Source organism: Pituophis catenifer, unplaced genomic scaffold (assembly GCF_029215685.1).
Source record: "Pituophis catenifer annectens isolate HBS135680 unplaced genomic scaffold, rPitCat1.0.hap2 SCAF_16, whole genome shotgun sequence".
Taxonomy (NCBI): Eukaryota; Metazoa; Chordata; class Lepidosauria; order Squamata; family Colubridae; genus Pituophis; species Pituophis catenifer.
This window is the reverse complement of record NW_027256896.1, coordinates 20,740,839-20,755,692: the sequence shown is the minus strand read 5'-3', so window position 1 is coordinate 20,755,692 and position 14,854 is coordinate 20,740,839. Positions and strand designations below refer to the sequence as shown.

At 52.0% G+C, this 14,854-nt stretch overlaps 1 protein-coding gene across 1 annotated transcript in view; it reads right to left on the bottom strand.

The window, feature by feature from the left end:
* RAI1 (retinoic acid induced 1) overlaps positions 1-14,854 on the bottom strand; it is a 103,874-nt gene that overhangs the window by 64,686 nt on the left and 24,334 nt on the right. Inside the window, 1 exon segment of the mRNA XM_070955247.1 lies at positions 7,147-7,239. The gene's annotated coding sequence lies outside the window, so the exon portion shown is untranslated.

Sequence of the window (14,854 nt, the reverse complement as noted above, 5' to 3'; positions counted from 1 at the left end):
GTGTGTCTGCTGCCCCCCCTCCCTCTCTTCCAACGCTCGCTTGCGCTTGCTTGCTTCCTTCTGTAAGAGGCTGAGCCAGACAGAAAGCAAAATAAATCGGATGCCCGAGGATCTTAATGATGACCATTTATAGGGGAATTGGCAGGGTGGGGGAAGGAGGAGGGGGCTGCATCTTTGCTCCCTCCAGGAGAAGGAGAGAAGAGGGCCATCAGTCACCGGCAGAGGAGAGAGCTTGGAGCAGAAAAACTGGAGGATAGACGTCTGCGTTCAGATGTCCCTCTTGGGCACCTCAATCCCAGCCCAGATGGGGTCTCACCCGCACCAGACAATGGACCCCAGGAAAGCCACCCCCCCAATGGAAAGCAGGCATTGTGGGGGGGGCATCCTTGCAATCCTCCTGCCCTCCCTCCCTATCTCACCCTGGGACTGCAGCCCTCCAGCCGAACCGTCTTTGGAGAAGCACAGCCTCGACGGAAACACGGTTTGTTCTTTCCGTCCTGGCAGCAAAGGCGAGGATGCCAGTCCAGGAGTGATCCTTGCCCAGGGCTGAAGGCAGATTGGAGGCTAATAGCCTCGCTGCATTCTGGTGAGGGGGAGGGGTCTGGAGGGGCCCCCAGCAGCCATTTTTCTCTTTCCCTGAACTCCTAGTGCGAGCTGACGCAGAGAACACCAGCTGCTATGTCCCACTTTGAAACTGACTGCCAACCTCCGACTGTGCCACCCGTCGAAACATTTGACAGTTCTTGGGAGGGGGAGTCTTCTAGGGAGAGAGCTCTGGAAAGGCCAAAGACCCTCCCCACTCTGGGACCACTTGGAGGGCTCCCAATGCAGCGTTTCTCTAAGTACCCAACACGACCCATCTCTGACTTAACCAGGATTCCTTTCGAAGCTCAGGATCCGTGGTGGGTTGCCCCCGGTTCGCACCGATTCTATAGAACCGGTAGTAAAACTGGCGGGAGGCTCCGCCCACTGATCCTGATGTCATGAAAATGCTTCTACTCTTGCACAGAAAAGTGCATGTGTGAGCGAAGGAAGCGTGCACGCGCGGCCCCGTTGCAAACCAGTAGTAAAGATAAGTAGAACCCACCCCTGCTCAGGATCCAACCCCCCCAATCCCCCACCCCTGGGAAAAGTTTTCTTTTTCCAAGGGTGCAGCCCTTCCTGGGATTCCTGCCAAGCGGTGCTCCCACCCTCCTTTCAATTTCGCCAAGCAGCATTTACTCCAGGGGGAAAATGTGGGTTCTCAGGAGATCCCTTTTCCCAACCTTGCCTTTCACTCTGGATCTCGGGGTCTCTTCGGCTGGGCTTTGGGGTCTTTCGAAGACCACGCCGTTCTGGGACCGGACAAGGGCAGCCCCTGCCCCGTATTCTTTTGTTCATGGGGTGGGAGTGGGAGAGGACCAGTGCTCATCCTGTGGCTTTTCTTCCCAGGGGGCGATGGGGGGAGGGGAGGAAGCCAGAAGAGGCGTGTGGGGGAAAGGTTCGATCCAGCTATTCAGTTGCTCCTGGGCTGGTGGAGAAAAGAGCCAACTGTCTTCCTTCCAGCCAGAAGAGAAACAGCTTTTGAATTTGGTCCTTTCTCCCTCGAGGGCAGAGTTTCCCAGCCCTGGCCACTTTAAGATGGGAGGACTTCAACTCCCAGAATTCCCCAGCCAGCTGCTGTCAAAACGTGACAGCAGATCAAAGGTAGAAGGGAGCCAGATACAGGCGTAGCTTGGCTCACTTACAGGAGTTATCTCCCCGAGGAATTCTGGGCCATCCCCTCAATTGCCGCACCTCCCTCTTATCTGTGTACTTTTGAACCCGATATACGTAAACAGGCCATGCCGGCTGCTCAGAATCACCTTGGCTGTAGCAGGCAAGCTCTCCCTTTCCATCAAAAATTCTAAGTTGATTTAATTGATATTTGTAAAACTTTTTCAATAAAAAAAAAAATTAATTTCAGTCAGTGAACCAGAAAGCTTAACCGTTGTTGCTTCTTGTTGTCAATAGCCATCCACAAATCCTCACGACTCGGCTGGCACGCTCCGACTTACAACCTCAGTTGGCTCCAGAAATTCCGTTGCTAAGTGAGGCAGCTGTTAAGTCAAGCCCAATTTTTATCACCTTTTTGCTGTGGCCGTTAAGAGAATTGGCGTGGCCGTTCAATGAGTTGCACAGTCGTTGAGTGAATCTGGCTCCTCCTCCCCTGTTAACTTGGCTTGTCGTAAGCCAGCTGGGAAGGTCGCAACTGGCGATCACGCAGTTCCAGGATGCTGCAACTATCATCCACAGACGCCGGTTGCCAAGGGTTTAAATTTTGACCAAGTGACCCTAAGGATGCTGCCCTGGTCAAAAGTCTGAGGACCATCTGTAAGCTTCTTTTTTCAGTAACTGTGAATGGCCACTAAGTGGGTGATCGTAAGCCGAGGAATACCGGGAAAAGTTAGATAAAGGAAACTGATTAGCCACAGTTTGCCATTGGTACCAAGTGGGCCAATTCGGAACCAATTGTACCTGTTGATGGGCATCATTGATTCCAGCTTGGCCCATCCATCTTCTTCTTCTCTCTCTGTCTCTCTCTCTCACACACACCCTTCCAGGGACTCCTCACAGCTGTGAGCCCTGAGATCAAGGCTGCCCCTGCCTCTGTGTCCTTGGTGTGTGTTTGGGGGAGGAGGGGGAGATGAGAAAGCTGCCCCCACGAGTCTTCCTCAGAAAGCGTCTTGGAAGCCCCATCCAGGTTCTGTTTTGACCCTTCCTGGGGGCCCTTTTGGAAATGCCCTGGAGGGATGCTTTTAGCCGGGTGGGGGGTTCTTTTAAAGCTCCCCCATTCCTCAGTCCTGCCTGCTCTCTCCCCAACCCGTGCAAAAACGCCAAAGACACAGCAACAACGCGATCCCAGGAGGCCGAAAATCTTCTATTAGAGCATTCATTATGAAGCCCCCTTTAAGAGAAAAAAGAGAGACGGAGGAGGGGTCCGGCGTGGCTGCTCGGCATCTTTAATGCAAGAGATGGGGGCTCCGTTTGGCTTTCATCTCCAAGGGTCCTCTTGGGAATCTATTAAGCCCAATATAAATCCTCTCTCCAACCCCAAACCCCCACCCCTTTTCTGCCTGCCCTCCCAGATTCCACTTTATTATGAAATAGCAACAAACAACGTCATTTGAAAGAGGAAAACAAAGCAAGCAATTACTCCTCTCTTCCCCTGCCTCCCCCCACCCCCAGTTTAAAAATCCACCCACCGCCCTCCTGGTAAGTAGCCCTTTACTCCTGCAACCAGACAGATCCACACGAACATTGCAAAGAAACATTTAAAAGAAAAAGAAAAAAAGATAGAGGTTGCTCTGATTTAATTCCAAAGGTACCCCAAAACCCCTTCGCTTCCCTGAGGTTCACAGCCTCTGGCAACCTGCCCACGCACCTTTGGCTTCGGCTCAAAATCTGTAGCACGGACGGAACAGATCTACTCTATTTACCTGAAAGGAAGGTAATTCTTTTTTTCCCTTCCTTCCTTCCTTTTTTTCTTCCTGCAGACAGTTTGAAATGCCAAGGCTGCCTTCCGTTTACGGAGAATCAGGCAAAGGCAGCAAATGAAGGTTTTTCTGCTCAATCTGGCTTTGGGGGAAGGGAAGGGGGGGCTCTGAAAGCCAAGGGCATCTCCATTTTCAGCAAAATGCGACACAGGTATTAGAGTTTTGGGTGCAAGCCTCCCACGGAGCTCACTCTCTGGGTGCAAGGATGCCAGGCTGAGCTTCTCTTGGATAGCTGCGGTCTCGTCTTCGCCAATGGGGAAACCTTTGCCAGCCGTCGGCAACATTTAGCTGACCTTGGCTGACCTCGGCTCTCCCAGGGCTTGGATGGGAGGCCACCCAGAAATCCTCAGCCTCCCCTTTGAGGTTATTTACAAGGTGTCGCCTTTGTTTTTAAATATTATTATTCGCTGCCATTCATTCTCACGATTATCAAATTGATTTGCCACATGCGATCACACGTCTTCCCCTCCCTGTTTAACTGCAGTACAGGGAGTCCTCAACTTAGGACCCACAACGGAGCCCAACCATCTTTGTTGTTAAGCGAAACATTTAAGGGAATTTCTCTCCCCTTTACGACTTTCCGTGCCATGATTGTTAAGTGAATCCGTGAGGTGGTTAAATAAGCATTTTGATCCTGTGACCAAAGGGAGGATGTTGCAACGGCCATGTGAAAAATGATCATAAGTCACTTTTTTTAGTGTCGTTGTAACTTTGAAATGGCCACTAAATGAATGGTTGTAAGTGAAGGAATACCTGTAATAGGTTTTCTCACCTATTCCACTTTAACAGGAAAAAAGTTTCTCATTTTTATACCCTTACTAAGTTACTAAGCCGCCCACACCTCTTTCTTTTATCAAACAGCATTAATGAAAAAAACAAGACTAAGGACTGGTTTATATATATATGTTTTTTAAAAAAACTCCACTTTGCTACACTTTTCTTCCAAGCTCTGGAAAAACCATATCCCTGGCCATAAATCACAGGTGCCTGGATTTATATAAGCTGAGCCATAAATCAAGACGGAGAAACCACAATGGCTCAGTTCATACAACCCGTGAAGTCAAAATTCCTTTTATGGCTAAACCTGGTAGGTTACAACTCGGGGTGAATTTTCGCAACGTGGAAAGAAGACCACACATGATGCCCTTGGTGGAAACTGTGTGTTGCGTTCCTCTCTGTGTTGTGTGAAGCCACCATTGGCCTCGTTTCTCCTGGCCTGTCCAGGATCCGAATTTTGTTACTCACCTAAGCTCAGTTGTGTGAAGCTGTGAACGCAACTGGGTTTTACTGGCGAGGATGTGATGCACCCAAAATGCACACAATGGTCTTTATTTCTCATTTGTAGCCACTCCAAAGAACTCAGGTAGAACTAGTCCTCGACTTACGACCAGAATTGAGCCCAGCATTTCCGTTGCTAAGCGAGACATTCGTTATGTGAATTTTGCACCATTTTACCACCTTCCTTGTCCCAGATGTTAAGCGAATCACTGCAGCTGGTAAGTTAGCAAAATGGTTGTGAAGTGAATTTGGCTTCCCCGTTGATTTTGCTAGTCAGAAGGTCTCAAAAGCGGATCACATGACCCTGGGATACAGCAACCATCATAAATATGAACCAGGGGCCAAGTATCTGAATTGTGACCACAGGATGCTGCAACAGCTGTGTGAAAAACGGTCGTTAAGTCGCTTTTTTCAGGGCTGTTGTAACTTTAAATGGGCACTAAGTGAAGTGTTGTAAATCGAGGACTACCTGTAGACCTCCATGGAGGAGGAGGAGGAGGAGGATGGGCAGTCATTTATTTTCTACATGAAATAGTCCTGCGAGGGAGGACAGACTGAACAATAATGGCTTTAGAGAGGGATCTTGTCGAGGTTCCTCCTTGGCAGAAATTTAAACTCAGACTTTCTTGGTCTAATTCCAAGTCCAGCAAGGAAAAAACCTGCTATATATTTTCTCTTCTTCAACCACCATCGTATTAAATCATCATCTTTACACAGAAACCACAGGCAAAAAAAGCCTCACCTGCTCTAAAACCATACACTGCTATTTTTTCAAAATATCTCCTGGGGGGGGGAGCGGAAGCCTGAAAAACACCAGCAATTGGGGGGGGGGTTTAAGAGGAAATATCCCCCCTCTCACCACCCAAGAAGCCTGGCCCTCAAACTTTGCCATGTCCCACTTATTCCAGACTTTATTCCAGAAACCTGCTCAGCTCACCTCTGAACTGTCATTGTGAACTGGCTGCCAATCCCCAAAGTTTAATACCATCTTAAAAAGTCCCAAAGGGGCTTTTTTTTCAAGAGGCAACTGGGACTTTGTTTGTAATGGGACGTTGCAACTGGACTCTGTCCACAAAGTCCAGTTTTCTTTTGAGAAAGCCCCTTTGGGACAACCATGACCTGGATGACCAAGAATCTCCATAGAGATCTAGAAAGATGCAAACATTTCCAAACTTTGCTGCTTTCCCCCACCTCTTTTCCAACATCAAGGCAACCTTAAGTATAGCTAGGACACAGGCAGACACACACAGACACAAACCCAATTCCAGATTTACATTAGGAATTCCGATCACATCCACACGCCCACCCACGCCCGGGCACAAACACAAACGCCAAAGCAATGGGCTGCAATTCACAATCCGTTCCACTTTGTTGGATTTAATGGGATGGCTCGGGAGGAAATGTTCCCCGGGAGCTGCAGCCGTCCCACCTTGCACAGCCTTCCCAGCTGGAGAAAAGGCTGGGAAGGGTTTAAAAAACAGGAAGGAATCTTGCTGATCCCCAGACGGATGGATAAATAAATAACGAAATACAAATCTGGGTTCCCTTCGCTCAACCCCTTGCAGACGGAGGTCATTGGTGGCTCACAACCATCCTCTCTCAAGAGGTTGCCCATCTCTTTATGGTCAGAGGCAGAGGAGGACAGAGGCAGGTGGGGGATATATTTGCCCTGGGAAGAGAACCCCCTTCCCCTTTCCAAGGGGGGAGAAGGGGTCCCTGACCAACCCTAGCTAAGATCCCTGATCTTTGGCAAGAAGAGAGACAGGGAAATGAGAATTTGGGCTCTCCTGGGGCAACATTTTCAGAGCTCTGCCAAATCTTCACACACACACACACACACACACACACACACACACACACACACACACAGGGGGATTTAACAGCCATTAAACTTCTCTTCAGAAAGCAAGGAAACAGTCCTTCCCCCGGCAGAGCCAAACTTCTCCTTCCCACAGATGTTGGAAGGCAAGGACCACCAAAAACAGCTCTACTGGCATATCCCGAATCCCCACCGACCCTCCAAGCCCAGCCCCTCTTTGGCCCCAGAGAGAGAGAGAGAGGGAGGGAGCCGGAGGGAGGGAAGGAGGGAGGTGGTACCCAGAAGCCGCCTTCCTCCCTCCCCCCCGCCCCCCGCGCTCGCTGCTCTTCTCAACGCCTCTCCTCCCCAAGCGCACTCGAGTGGCAAATGGCATCAGCGGAAGAAGACAAGGGAACGAGGGAATGAATGAATGAATGAATGAATGGCCGGAGAGCATTTCTACAAGCCCACCAATGGAACCTCAAAGCATTCACAAGGGCTGTCTCTCCTCCCTCCCCCCCCCGTCCACGTCCCCCTCCCCAATTTCCATAGTACCTGCAAGATGTTCTCCAGCTCCCTCCCGACTGCCGCTCTTCAGCGCTTCTTCTCTTCGCTGCGTCCACACAAGCGACGGTCACCGATTAAATCCTTAGGAAGGAGGGAGAAGGGGATGAGTAGGGAGTAGCAGAATCGGCGCTCCTTTCCTTCCTTCCTTCTCTCCCGTAGCCCTTTGGAGGTCTTCCAGCAGCTATTATTCACAAGCCGCTGGGGACAGCCGGGAATTTAAAAAAGGCCCCCGTAGCATCCAGTTGGAAATTTTAATGCCGGCGGTTGCAGAAGCGGCGGGTGTGTGTGGGGCGCGCGAGGCTGTGTGTGTGTAGATATGTGTGTGTGCGCGCGCCCGTATGCAGAAGGGGGGATTTGATGGCTTGGCTGCAGACTGCTAAAAGCAGAAGAGAAAGGGGGGGAGAGGTAAAGTGCCGGAGGGGAAGGAAGGGAGGAAGGAAGAGGGCGGGCGAGGGGGGGTGAGACGGGCTTCTTCGCACTTCGGCTATAGAGACATCAGGATCCCCGACGCGGCTGCCGCTGCGTTTCAAGGGGAGGCAGGGACGGCACTGCGCGCTGCTTTCTCTCGAGTGGGTGGCAGCTTTGCCAACGTGTGATGCGCGATCCAAGCTCCCCCCCTCACCGCCTCTGTGTGTGTGTGTGTGTGTGTGTGTGTGCGTGTGCGCGCGCGCTTGTGCCAAGAATAGCAATCAGAAATCAAGGCAGCCCGCGGTGCGTCGGGCTCGGGGGCGTGTGTGTGTGTGGGGGGGGTATAGGCAAGAGGGGGAATCAAAAAGGCTGCGGAGTTGTTGAAACCCCCTCCCCGCCCCCCCCTTCCCCGTTCAGCATCAAGGTGAACGCTAATGAAAGAGGAAGCGCGGAGAACGGCCGCGCCACTGAATGTGGAAAGGCGAGTCGGGGAAAGCGAAAAGAATGGCAAAAAGAGAGAGAGGGAGGGAGGGAGAGTCGAGAGCTGAGCAATTTCCACCGCCTTTTCGTGGCTGGCTGCGCCCCTCCCTCGCCTTGAAATCCAACCCCGGGAGGAGGGGGAGGCGGGCGGGGGGATGTGCTCCCCACCCCCCCAGCCTCCGCCGGGATGGAGGAGGATGGCGGAGAGGCCAAAGAGCGGTCACCGGGGGTCAGCAGGGAGCTGGGGAGGGGGCGTCGAGAAGAGGGGGGGTGGGCCCATCCGGGGGGAGGAGGGCACGGCGCACCTGGAGCTTTGCATCGCTCGGGCAGCTGCAGGCGGATCAAACAGGCAGTGACTGACGCAGCTCGGATCTCTGAGCTGGTGGGGGGGGCGTGGGAGGGGGAGGCAGGCAGGGTCCTGGCAAATGAGAGTCGGTGGCATCTGATTTCCCCGGTGTGGAGGCTGGGTTCTGGAGTGGCAGGAGAAAGGAGGCTGGGAGGGGGAGGGAACAAAGGAAGCCTCCGTCCCTCTGGCAGCCGGGACGGGAGGCAGGAGGGGAGGGATGATCCCCTCCTCTCCCTAGAGAGGCTGGGCAAGGGGAGGGGGCTTCCTCCCAAGCGGATTCCAGCCCAGCCAAATCGGGCAAAAAAGGGGGTCTCTTCTCCCCTCCCCCACCGTCGACCTCTTGACCCAGGGGGGTGATTCTCCCACGCGGGAGGGAGGAGGGGGTCAGGCCTCCATCGAGGTCTCCTGTCACCCCGGGTAGTTCTTGCCGAGGTAGTTAACCCCTAGTTTAGGGGCAGAATTAAAGCCCACAGAGCAGGTCACCATCCTCTCATCCTCTTCTTCCTCAGCCTTCCTGCCCCTTCTCCAAGCAAGGGGGCAATCCTGCCCATCTTGGCAGGCTCCCCAAATCCACCCGGGAGCCCCAAGAGAGTAGAGGAAGGAGGGTTTCCCCCAGGTCTAAATCCAACCAGCTCGCTTAGGTGCTTTTTGGAGTAACAAAGACCAGGAGGGTGGATGGGGGGGGGAGGGAGGGATAGAGATTTACAATCCTAGCCGGGCCCCCAAAGCGGACAGGCTCCAGATGTGCTGGAATTAGAGAGGATGCAGCACGGACGGCTAGAGCACCAATTTGAAAAGTATTAAGAGATCACTGACATTGAGATGCTACAGACATCGGAACCTGGAGACGCATCAGACTACAATCCTCACCGTCAACGTAGCTTGAGCCAGCTGGGGATGTCTGGGGGTTGGAGGCCATCCCATTCACAGATAAGGAGGGCTGGGTCAGGCTCAGCTCACATAGACCTGGAGGCTAAAACGTAGGATGAACGTTTGCAGAAACTGGGTATGTTCTAGTTTGATGAAAAGAAGGACCAGGGGAGACATGAGAGCAGGCTTCCAGTATCTCAGGGGCTGCCCCAAAGAAGAGGGAGTCAAGCTATTCTTCAAAGCACCTGAGGGCAGGACAAGAAGCAATGGATGGAAACGAATCAAGGAGAGAAGCAACCTGGAATTAAATGTCATGGTTGCCCCGAAGAGACAAGTGGACTTCTTTGTTTTTCTTTGAAGACGTTTCGCTTCTCATCCAAGAAGCTTCTTCAGCTCCGACATTCCCCACCATCCAGTCAGAGCTGAAGAAGCTTCTTGGATGAGAAGCGAAACGTCTTCAAAGAAAAACAAAGAAGTCCACTTGTCTCTTGAAAGAAAGCACCTTTGGGGCAATCTGGAATTAAGGAGAAACTTCCTGACGGCGAGGACAATAAACCCGTGGAAGAGAAGTTGCCTTCAGAAGTTTTGGCTGCTCCATCAGTGGAAGTTTTAAATAAGAAATTGCACAGCCACCTCTCGGAAATGGTCGAGGGTCTCCTGGTTGAGCAGGGGATGGACTAGAAGGCCTCCAAGGTCCCTTTTTAGCTCTCTTCTGATTGATTGATTGATTGATTGATTGATTGATTGATTGAAAACTGGCAAGGGGGCAACATGGGGAGCAGGGAGCTGCCTCCCACATCTCTGAGTCCACCTTGCTTTGGGGCAGTTGTATTTTAGAAGAAAAGAGCCCCACAGGAAACCCAGCAAGGGGTACAGAAAGTCGAAGCCAGGCTACCTCAAGACCCACCGTTCCAAAACTGCCTGGGAGATAAACCATCATCCCAACCTTGTGGCGGTGAGTTCCACAGTTTGCCTACATGCTGCTTCAAGAAATCTTTCCTTTTGTCTGTCCACTCCCAGGTAATCTTCAGTAATTGGGACCGGAAACTTTGTCACTAAGCGATGCAGTCATTAAGCAAAAAAATACCACCCAGAACAGCGGTTCTGGTTGCAGTCATTAAGTGAATTGCATGCGGTCATTAAGAGCAATGTCAATGTTAACTTCCTGCCAGCTTCTGCATCGGCTTTGCTTAGGTGACACCGAGATGTTGCAACGGCTCCAACTTTGAGGATCGCCGGCCACAAACTTCCTCGTTTAGTGCCGTCATAACTTTGGTCCCTGAATGAGTGGTCACTCAGCGAGGACTACCTGTACTTAACTTCAGTAACCCCCCCCCCTCCAAGAGAAGGCCAGACCTGATGTCTGGGGAGGCATTGAGCACCGGGGGAACCCTTATCCTCAGGTTACAGACTGCCCCCTGAGCACCACTACCCCGGTTCTCCAAACCCCGGAAGAACCTAAGCAGCCAAGCACCCACGGGCAGAGGGTGGCCAGACGCCCTACAATCCATCACCCCATGGTGGACACCAAAGGAGTGTCAGAGAAGGTCCAGAAGGGGAGAGAAAGGAAAGGCGCAGATTGTCCAACCGAGTCCAAATCGAAGATGCCTCCCTCCCCTCCTTTGCGGCTGAGAAGAGACAGGGAAGAGGAGAGCAGAGGTCCAAGACAGGAAGCAAAGCCACCGTGACTCCATGGCCAGCAGGCTAATGGGGTGGAACACACACACACACACACACACACACACACACACACACACACACAGCGATGGTAAGAAGCAGGCTGCTCTCCTTCCCTTCTTCCCAAGTGAGCCAGCAGCCTCGCTCTTTTGCACCAGGCTGTCCTTAAAGGAGGCAGCAAGACTGCTGCTGGTTCCAAAGCTTTTCTCTCCTGCCACCCCCTCCCCAAATCTCTTTTCAACCGCCTCCCTCTTCTTCTTCCTGCCGTGACCGAGGGGGGATCAAGCCGCAGAGCCCTTGCTCGGGGTCAGCCTCTTCGGTTTCCATGGAAAGAGTGAATGGCGAGCCCCTCCCCGCGGTTTATTAGAATTCCTTTTATTCCAATGGTGGAGAGAGTGGGGGGGGGCAGCAGAGCAGACGGCTTTCATGTGGCCCATAGGAGAGGCAGAGGAAGGTCAAGGCGGGGCGGGCAGGCGGGGGGGGGTCTCCTCTCAAGGAGAAGACAAACGGGGTGGGAGGGAGGGAGGCGGCTGTGTGGAGATTCAATTTCCATGCAGGCTGCTGCAGCTCCAGCGAAGCCACGAAAGGCCCTTTTATTCTGAACAGATGTTGCAAAGAGACCCACCAAGGTTTGCAAAGCTTGCCTGCAGTTTCTCCTCCTTCCTAGCCAAGAAAATGGGGTCGGGGGTGGGGGGAGCAGGGGCTTCTGCAAAGGAAAGGAAATTTCAAAAAGCCAGAACCCCCAAGGAGAAGAGATCCTCGTCAGCTTACAACCCACCTCCCCAGCTGCCAAAAGAGGCACAGAGATCTTGGGGACAAGCAGCTGCAAAAAAAAAAACAGCTGGCAACCTTTGGGGAGCTGAAGATGGGGGTCTGGTAAAGGCAGTGCCGGGCCAGGGGGTGTGGCCACACAGAGTGGGCGGTGCCAAAGAAGGGAGTAGGCGGGGCAGGGATGAAAAATCTGAAGCTCTGAACAATTTCTTCTTTTAGCTTATCAGTGCTTCTTTCTCCCCTACAATGAATACTATCTTTATGCATTCCGAGGTAACCTGGAAAGGACACAACTCTCTCTCTCTCTCTCTCTCTCTCACACACACACACACACACACACAGAGAATCTTCGCCCAAACCACCCACCGGACCCTCTTCTCATCAGAAGACCCTTGGACAGAATCCAAGAATGATTTGGTGGCTGGAAAACCGTGGGAAAATAGCTTGTGGCCTGTGGCGAGCATCGCGCCTGGGAATCGTTTGTCTTCTCCTCCCTTCAACGTATGAAACTTCTCCGATCTCCAAGTTACAAAGCACGGGAAAAATCCTAATAAAATTTCCCCAGGGAAGCTTCTCCATTTCCTGCTGCAAACCGGAAGCCCTGTAAACACCAGTTTCCAGCAAAAAAAAACCCATCGCAAATCGTGGTCATGTGAGCCCAGAATACGGGAAACATCAGTTAAATGAAGGCCGGTTGCCGAGCCCTGAAAATTCAGCCAAGTGACCACGGAGGCAAGAACTCCGAACTTCAAATCCAGGTCTTAATACAACAAATTCATTTAGTGACCGTTCAAAATTACAGCGGCAGGAAAAAGGTGACTTATAACTGTTTTTCACAGTTACGACCACATGATCAAAATTCAGATGCTTGGCCACCGACTCATATTTATGATAGTTACAGTGTCCCGGGGTCACGTGATCCCCTTTTGCAACCTTCTGACAAAATCAATGGGAAAGGCAGGTTCACTTAACAACCAGGTAACTAACTTATCCACTGCAGTGGTTCACTTAACAACCGTGGCAAGAAAGGCCATGAAACAGGGCAAAACTCACTTAACAAATGTCTCACTGAACAATAGAAATTTTGGGCTCAATTGTGGTCGTACGTCGAGGACTACCCGTACCCTTTTTTGGGGGGGGTGTTGTCTGTCGTATTTTTGAACAGTCGCTAAATGACTCGTCATAAGTTGAAGTCTGAGTGTACATGCCACGCGGTGGAAGGTTCCAGAACCAGAGTCAATCCAAAAACCCGCCATTTTTGCTAGCTTTTCCCGGCCCTCGTAATAAAGGTCTTGTCCAGTGTTGGCACGTAGAGTCTGTGGGTCTCCTGGTCTCCAAATGACAGCCTTTCTTTTATTTTAGCTCCTCTCTGTCGGCTACCAAACCAAGGAGGTATATTTTAGCGCTGGGTAAATGGCTCCCCGTCTGCCTCCAGCGCTGCTTCAGCACTCAACCGTTTTGAGCAGGCTTCCATTTAAATAAATTAACTTATGCAAACGAAATGGCGCTCCTTCTGACGACTCCGGGGAGGGGCCTGGACCCCCGTGCCCTCAGGTGCTTCCACCGGCTCATGCGCGAAATTGCTCCTCGCTGTCGAACGAATCTGTTCCCCTCCTCCCCCCAGAAAAAAAAGGGGGTAATTGCATTGTGGTCACGTTTGGCAGGCGTCCTGGGGCCTTCGGAGTCATCCGCTAATTCTCGCCAGCCTCCAGGGAGGAAGGAAAGAGGCCGCCAGTGCCGGAGAGCGATTTGTCCTCCTGGCAGGTAGAGGAAATTCCTGCTCCCCTCCTGAAGGCCAGGGAAAAGGGGCAGGGGAGGCAGGGTGAGCAGGATCAGGGCCCATGTCAGACAGCCGGATTAGGATCGGGGTCCCCCAACCACCCCCAGACCAAGCGACCAACTTCCTAGGTGACCAAAAGGAGGGAAGAAAATGAAACATGTAACTGAGAATGGTCCACAAGGACACCGATCCAACTCAATGCTCTTCCAATGGAAAGGTTCAATCCAATACAGGTTAGTCCTCAAGTTAGGACCCCAATTTACATTCTAAGCAAAAGGAGTTAAGGGAGTTGCGGCCGGTTTTATGACCTTTCTTTGCCACAGTTGTTAAACGAATCACACGGTTGTTAAATGAATCAGGTTCCCCCCCCCATGGACGTTGCTTGGAGGAAGTCTGCTGGAAAGTCGCAAATGGCAATCACATGACCTCCCGGGATGCTGCAACCATCGTAAATGCAATATGTGCCAGTTGCCACACACCCAAATTTTGATCACATGACCATGGGACTGCTGTAATAGTCATAAGTGCAAGGACTGGTCGTAAGTTGGGGTTTTGGGTGCAGGTTTTTTAATCACATGACAGCGAGGATGCCACAACAGTCGTAAGTGCAAAGATTGGCCATAAGTTGCTTTTCCCGGTGCTGTTGTAACTTCAAACGGTCACTAAACAAACGGTTGTAGGTGGAGAACTACCTATAGGACACTTTGAATCCCTCCCACGTGAGTCAACTCCCTGCAATCAAATTGTCTGATGCCACCGTTGAAGGGGGCACCCGATTCAATCGAATGCTTTGCCACAATTCGTTCTTTTGATCGGGAAGATGATGGACATCAAGTCACCGGACTGAATTTTCGCTCAAGTCGTGATAATCGCACGAAAGATATTTTGCTGAAGTCCAAAGAGGTCCAAAGTTGGTCCTTTCTGGATCGCAGCCCTGGCACCATCCTTATCAGCTTTGGGTGGCACTCGGCCCAGTGATGGCCTCTTCTCTACCCCCGCTCTTGTTCTGCCAGGACTTCTGCCACGACAATGGAGCCCTCGCTCTCTCCTCTGCGTTGCCATCTGTTCTGGCTCGGGCACCGGGAACGGCAGTAAAGGCCTGGGCTGCAGCCTGGCCTAGACCCCTCCAGCTGCCGACACATGGGATTGCAACGATAGCCGTGATGGTCGATATATGGTCACGTTCCATTCTGGTCCTGGCCTGGAGCTGTCTCTTCCTGCCACTTTAGCTCTCTCCCTCCACGCTCAATGCCATCTCTCGTGCGGGAAGCCCGAGGCGTTTTGCTGCCCGAAGGAAAGGTTGGTGGTGCTCCATCCGTCCGTTCTCGCCCAGAAGCCAACTGAGATGGAAAACGGTCTAATTT